Source organism: Coturnix japonica, chromosome 21, assembly GCF_001577835.2.
Source record: "Coturnix japonica isolate 7356 chromosome 21, Coturnix japonica 2.1, whole genome shotgun sequence".
Classification (NCBI taxonomy): Eukaryota; Metazoa; Chordata; class Aves; order Galliformes; family Phasianidae; genus Coturnix; species Coturnix japonica.
In genome coordinates, this window is record NC_029536.1 from 2,556,423 (window position 1) to 2,564,189 (window position 7,767).

General features: G+C 48.4%; 1 long non-coding RNA gene across 1 annotated transcript; it reads right to left on the reverse strand.

The window, feature by feature from the left end:
- Positions 1 to 341: 341 nt before the first annotated feature.
- On the reverse strand, positions 342 to 6,143 carry LOC116654321. Its single transcript, XR_004309476.1, has 4 exons — positions 5,970 to 6,143; positions 3,546 to 3,753; positions 2,575 to 2,661; positions 342 to 495 (listed from the first exon to the last, which is right to left on the reverse strand). It is a non-coding gene; the product is annotated as an uncharacterized LOC116654321 (long non-coding RNA).
- Between the last annotated feature and the right edge of the window lie 1,624 nt (positions 6,144 to 7,767).

A 7,767-nucleotide genomic window follows, 5' to 3' on the forward strand; every position in this document is an offset into this window, starting at 1 on the left:
ATAACAAATGTTATATCCTATATACTACCAGATCCCAAAACAACACTTTCAGTGCATGTGGCAGCACTTTGCCACCATGCTGCTCTGTAAGTTCCAACATTGGTTCCAGTTCATATATAGTGGAAGTGGGGACAGCATATGTGCTTTTATTGCAGTATACAGATGATACTGAAAGAGCAGGTCAACACCGACTGTGGTTAATGAATGTCTCCAGCATGAAGACCACAGGGAGATATGGAAGGAAGACCTCGAAGCACATACACTGGAGAAGACATCCCAAGCTTAGCAATCCCTCCTGTTTGTTTGGAGGGCAAAGGACCCAATGTTCCAGCATTGCTATCTCCAGAGAGACCATCTGAACCACAAGTAAGAAGGAAGTGTCACATACCTCCCTTGTGCTGGTGATCCCAGTGCTGTCAGTGGTTCATAGCAGCTCTGCTTTTGCACGTTTATGGAGCTCCAGACTGCAGCTTTCTGCTCACTGTGTTGGCACACCTGGAGAATAAAGGCAAAACTTAAGTCAAGGCTCCACTTCAGAGGCAGGAACTGCAGAACAGTTATTAAATGGGAAGATGTGCAAATGTCCTTCCTCCTGGCAAGCTGTTAAGCAGCCCCAGTGCTGTGGACTCCAACAGCTGCTGCTGTTGCTCCAGTTTCTAGGTCGGAGATGATGGTGGTGAAAGGTGAAAGGGAGGGCAGGAGAATCAAAGATCCCTTTGTAGATCTCTTGCCCTTTTTGCATGAGCACAACTCCCCACCTTACTCCAACACATCGGAGTACATCAGCAGGCTGAAACCACCGATCTACTTTTCCAAAGGACAAAGACCTAAGGCAAAGACCGCAGGAACTGGGGGCAGATCTGCTCCAAGATTCATCCATCCTGGCACCCCCATAAAACCCTAAATCTACAGAAAGCAGCTTTCCCTACAGCAGAGGCTGATAAACTTTCATCCAGAGGTCCTTGAAATTGGAACAGCAATTAGATGGAGGCCATTGCAGCTCTGTACCGGAGGACCTGACAAGCACATCAGCTCTACCCTCATGTGAAACCCTCTCACCATCCCATTCTATAGTAACGATGCTGATACCACATTTATGCTGTTTTTCCTAGCCAGACTGAGAATCTTTCCTTACACTACTCAGGCTCCAAGGGGGTTAAAAGCCATCTTGCTCTGGATACATTCTGCACGACTCTTAATTTCTAAAGCACTGCGTTTCAAGCCATAAACTCAGACTGTTATTTACTTTCTTGAAGACAACACGGAGCCAGCTTCTCCCTGTCTCTTCCCTCTGTCTGCTCTGCTGCCTTTTGGAGGCATCCTTTGTGACTGCTGCGTGGCTCAGGAACTTCCCAAGTTAGTGCCTGCATGGCAAACTGCTGCCAAGGAATAGCCTAAGGAGGGGGGAGCAGGGAAGCTCTGTTTCCTTGCTCTGGGGGGAGGCAATGGGCAGAGGCAGTAGGGATGGGGGCACAGGGGAACAGAACAAGCTTGTTCTCAGAGCAGCACGGCATCCAGGCCGGCAGGTCTCTTTTATCCTGTTTCAGTTCAGTAAAAGCGTCAATTAACTCCACATTAATTATTAAATCAGAACAATGAGTCTCTGGGTTCCGACAGCTAAATTCTGTTACTTCTGTTTCTTAGGGGAGCTCGGCTAGCCTTGAAACTTAGGACATAAATATCTTTCTTCAAGGAGTTTCTAGGCTGTTTTTATTCTCCTCTCTGTGGGTGCATTTTTAATCACAGTTTCTTACCCATGCACGGAGGGAAGCATTTCTGGGCCTGCTGCACCTCAAGAACATCACACCTAACACACACACAGCTCTTCCAACCTCTGACAGAGCCACTGTGCTCCTCCAGCCTGCATCTGCACAGCAAAGGGGCTGCTTCCCTCCTGCCCTGCTCATCCCATCACTGCCCCTTTTCTTGCCCCAGATATTTTGGTAGCAAATGGTTTTCCTACAGGAAAAGGTCCCTTGAAGGACACCCTGCTGGGAAGGTCTTCTCTCTGACATCCCCTCATGAAGCTCTACGACTTCCTAAGGTATGAATGGCTCCAGAGCTGCAAAATGCTTTTATTTCTTATGCGACTTTAATGTCTTTGGGAAAGAGCCAACCTAATAGAATTGAATGTAAAAGCTTTATAGGTACCAAACGGGTGCAGCAAAGTCTGGCAGAACACCTGTACATTGTCTGAACTGGAGGGAAAAGGCTCCGGGGTGTCAGAGGGGCTTCATTTCCCAAGCAAGGAAGTCACCAGCTTTATGGACACAGAGAGAAGCTTCTCCCTCTGCTCCCATCCTCGTCTTCCTCTGGCAGTTCTCTCCCTTTCTTTCCCTCATTGAGAGCTTTTGCTTCACTACTCACAGTGTGCAGAATGCAATAACGTGATTAGAAGCCCCTGGCTGGTCGGTCAGCCATCATTTCAATCTCTTTGCACTGCTTGGGTTTCTCTTCCTACCCGTTCAGTGGGAGCTGGAACAGCTTCGTGCCTGACCTGCAGTGCCACTGACGACACGAGATTTGTTTTGCCTTTGTTGGAAACGACTGCAATATTTGCTGTAGCAGACTTACTGTCAGTCCACGTGTCCCTCGGTGGTGCCACTGACCACAGCCCTCCTCTTCTCTTGGCAGCAATGGTGAGGGGGAGGAAAAAAAGACCTAAAACAAACACATTTGTCTTAGATAAGCTGCTTGCAGATGTGCTTTAACAAAAACAGAACGGTCTAGACGGGCCCAGCAGCACACATTTCATCTTGCAAATGTTTCAAGACACTCTGCACATCGCTGCCTGCATGTGAGAGCAGCATTGGTGTGTGCTTTGCTCACAGCATTCCTGCTCTTGCAGTTTCCAGGTGCAAGGTCGCCCTGTGAGCTTGGAACACAACAACCTGCTGGGAGGGAACAAATCTCCACCACCAGATCTAAGCTTCTAGGTGTTATCTGTCTCAAAGATACGCCTGGAAGACCACATTAAAACAACAAAAAGAAAGAAAAGGCAGACAAGAAAGCACAGTGTGGGAAGGATGGATGTCTGGAGTCTGTGGGGCACAACCAGCCTCAATGAGGCACTGCTGGACAGTGTTGCAATGAGAACAAATTCAGCCCCTTTTGCTCCACGCTCCCCTGTGTGCCCCTTTGGCAAGCTGAGTGCTGGCTGATAAAAATCAAGCTGTTCATCCCCTGTGCTGCAGCCCCACGTTTGCAAAATCCGCCTTTCAAAGAGTTGTTAAGATCTGGGATGAAAGCTGCTATTATGCCTTACAGTTAATTAGGTAATCATGATTATTTATTATCACGGGAGCGTCTGGAGGAATGGTATGAAAGCAGAATAGCAAGCTTGACCTTCTGTGCTCACATCTTGATCTGGTTGGATATACAGACATTATTTATCACGTGCTCCTTTTGCTACCTGGAAAGTCCCTCATGTGAGAGGGTCTGTTTGTTCTTCAGGAAGTTTGCAACAATCCAGAATGCCACAGCACAAATTCCGTGACGATCTATTATCATCATCAATAATAATTATCAGAAATCATGATAATTACCAGCAAAGCTGCCTGCTGTGGATAGCGACATCCATCTAAGGAGGAGGACTGTGTACATTGAGGCTCGTCTGCTTGACAGGAGTCCACCCGTTCACTCTGGATGGTGGAAAACATCCAATGCAGGGCTCTGTGATGCTCCTGCTTACAGCAGATTGATGTCAGTGCAGCTCCTCATTGCTCTTCTGCACCAGGATCAGGGCCAGGTTCTCTGCAGGGGAAAAAAGAAGCAAGCTGAACTGTTTGCATTTGTGTCTGTGCCTCACACTGTGCCCCATTCAAAGCAAGGCAGCAGAGGGATGCTTCTCCCTTCCATCAGCAGGGCCTGATGAGGGCAGTAAGAATCGCTCCTGGCTGCATCCTTCATGTGTGTATCTCACAGCACAGACACTTCTCAGCTGAACACTCACTCCTGTCGTGCAGGTAGGGATGCTGTCTCCATGCTTCAGGTGCACAGAGGCCCATGTGGAACAGCTGGAGAAGCTGGGAATACAGTGAAAAAAGCCCAACTTCATAGGCTCTCAGTACAGCTCGAACCCATAAACCACAGCAGCGAGGCCAGTCAGGCTGGTCATTTTGATGAATGAGTTCACACACAGCCCCCATAAGCTTATCTTAGCGACACCCAAGTACAAAAGGGAGCGAGCTCCCAAAGCCTGATCCAGAACTGCCCACTGACTGCACAGGCTTCATCCCCAGCACATGGCAATAGGCTGCGAGCAGAGCCCACCAGAATCGGACCCATGGGAGCAAGGAGGAGGCCCTGCTGTCTTATCCTGGACCAGGAATCCTTTCTCCGAGGATTAATTACTTGTACTGTTAAGCAAACACGAGCGCCTGTGGTGCAGGCTGAGTAGGGCTGCTCCTAATTGAAAACAGCCTACTTGTTTATTTCTATTCCTTTTTTTTCCCCCCATTGTCTATTTTGGTGCTTATAAAAAAAGCAAAGCTCAGAGCTGCATGGCTGTGGTCTCCCTGCAGCAGCCTGCAAAGCCCCCATCAGCCAGGAGGGCACAGCAGAGACTTTATGCACTCCCAGATCCCTCCTGTGCAAGGACTGCACAGCCAGGCAGGTTACAGGGCAGAGTTATTGAAACCATCTGAACTTAAGCAATACTGGGCAGCTTGTAATATTATTCTTGTTCATGTAGCTCCTTATGGGCTCCAGTTTTTTCTTTCCTTTTTTTTGGCACAGGACCGACCACATTCCTAATGCTTGAACAAAAGTGGGAATACTGGAGGATTAGGAATACCTCGATTTATGGCAGGATTAGCTGGAGTTTTAACCTGCCTGACAAAGAACTAAAATGCACAATCAAGGAGACATTCCAACCCCATTATCTCCTATTCCTGCTGTAAAGAATGCACAGAGATCACACCCAAAAGAAGAGTTTACGACATCCATTGGAGGTATCTCAGGCTGTGGCCTGGAAATCAGCACTTTAGATGAATAAAACAGCAAAAATGATGTTAATTCTAAAATAATTGGACCATATATATATATATATATATATATATATATATCTTCTCTTGCTTACATCACCTCTGCATAAAACAAAGCTAATGAAAAGAGAACCAAGCCCAAAGAAAATATTTGGTTAGATTTCATTCCTCTGCCAAAGAAATTTACTGCTGAGCTTAATGGAGTAGGACCAGCACCAGAAATACCTGCATCCTCCACGCAGCCCTATCACTCAGGGCTCTGTTTGGATGTTGGCTGAGAAATCAGCGTGTCCGTGAGCAGAACAAACCATCCAGGTGTTAATCCAGCACACATTTCCTAGGGCATGCTTCAGCTGCCTCGCTCCTGAGCAGGGACATCAACTGCATGAACCTCTTGGGGCTCTGGGGGGGGCACAGGGACAGAAGCTGGGCTGGAGCCAGGCAAGAAAAAGGGACAGAGCTCAGGGAAGGGGGAGGATGGGGAAGAACTGGGAAGGTTTTTATATGGGAAGGTTCTCAGCACTGCTGCAAGTCACACACATGCACTGTGTGGTGTGTTAATAGAAACTCTCTGCTGCCTCCTTCCTGAGTGCCGGCCACTGCTGGCTACAGCATGACAGCACCCTAGACTTAGATATGAGCCGACAATTACAGGTTTGGATGATTAACTCCATTTCACCCGCAGATGTTATATGCCGTAATGATTGAAAAAGAGACTGTTGTGGCCATTGGGTCAGTGGTTTTCTGACTTACTTTGCATCTACCTCTTGAACAAGCTGGGCTTTGCATGGTAGATGATGTGGGACAGCATCAGCTGAGCAGCACAAAGGACTCAGCTCTGGGAAACCATGAGCACAAGAACCTTTGGTAGCCTGAATGGGAAAGGATTTACTGGGGCTGAGAATGATTCCTACCACATGTTTTAGCAAGTAATAACAATGGCCATGTGCCCACATCCCATTGACTTCAGTGGAGGCCACTCACCTGTGTTAAGGGGCAGCTTTCCTCTTCCCTGTTGTTAGTTCCCCAGCTGAAAGGAGGTCCAGAGGCATTGGGTGACCACGGTGGGGTGAGCTGTGGGAGTTCCTTGTTTATTAGACATGTATTAAATATACATGACAGCAAAAAGAAAACACTGGACATGAATATAAACCCCTCTTCCACTCCAGACAGATGTGCAGCTGAACGGAGGGCACTGACACAGCATCTCCAGGCTGAGTCACATCCGTGCTATGCATCGTGCTGCTTCCCACTGAGGGAATGACTGCAAAGGTTTACTGGAAGAGCAGAGGGAGCTCCAGCCCCTCCACCAGCCCAAAGCCCACCTCCCTGTGCTGGCTGCCTCGCTGTGGGCTCTGCCAATGGTCCCCATGCTCCTGCATCCCCCTAGGGCTGCACCCATCCCTACAATGCCTCCTTGTTGAAGGAGAGGCCTAAAATGGACACAGCTGAGGTGGTTTCTTGCTGTGCCTTCCCCTGGACAGGCTGTCAAAGTCAATGCGTTGCTGTGAGCTCCCAGTCTGTGACAAACTCACACTCTCAGCTGATCATTTCACAATCACTGTTACTCAGAGCCTCCACAAAGCGCGCCCAGCTCGGTATGGCCAATCTGAGGTCATTTGTTTTGCATTTTAATTGACCACAGGAGCATTCCCCTTCGCTGTTACCATTACCATATAGAGAAGAGTGAATTAATACGTGAGATTGCTGCTACCCCACACGGAATTTACTGCTTTTTACATTAGAGTACCTTTCTCTTTCACCTTTGCAGCCATCACCTCTGCTCACTCCTTCCCATGCAGAGTTACAGCCGTGATGGAAAGCAGTCCTACATGGAAACAGAAGGGAAGGGCGTATGGGCTCTGATTGGAAAAGCATACACACATGTGCACGGAGCAGGCAGGGAGGTGATAAACCCCACCTATCTGTGGGGAAGGAAGGACTGCATTAAGCACAAAGAGAGAGGGGAAAAAAGAATAACACAGATATTGACCCCACCAAGCTTGGTCCCCCACCAAGCCTGAAGCTATAGGAAGAGCCGCCTTCTGCCTGTGCCAGACATGTGCAGCACCTTCTGCCTCGCTGAGTTCTTTTTCATTATGGAAAAATTAACACACGAAAATAATGATAATGAAAACCCTCTGTGGCTTTTCTCAGCTCCGCTGCGAGGAATGGGATCCAGACGAAGTGCTGGAGGGGAGGAAGGCTTTAGGATTCCGCGTTTTTATTTTATTAGGTGTAAGTGAGTTATTTCGATTACGTTGGCAAGAAGTGGGAATAAAAAAGCCTTATGTAGCAGCAGCACTGTCCCCTCTCGACCCAGCTCCCCATGCACTGCCCAGCACCCACTGCCATGCAGCTTAGCTTTGCAAAGTGACAGCCATGCTTCTGCATCCTGCTTTGCTGGGAGACAGAACTGCTTTAAATTGGGAAGGGGAAGGGTTGTTTTTGTTTTAAACTGAAGCAACTGAGGTAGGGAAGGAACAACAACACGTGCAAAGCCTCCAAGTTTTCTCCCCCCAATGCACCCAAGGGATTTCCTATGAATGAGTGGCATTCCTTTCAAGCTGCCATTGGAGCTCTATGTGTGTGGTGACATCGTGGCTGAGCTGCACCACAGTGACAATGATGGGCAGCATCTACCAGGCGTGAAGCCCCAGGGAAATCAGTGCTCCTTCCTGACACCTCTTACCTGCCGGCAGGGGGAGCGGGCTCCATCCTCTGCCCCTGAGCTTTGTGTGAGCTTCACATCAGTCCTTCTGCTCATCAGTTCCATGATCTG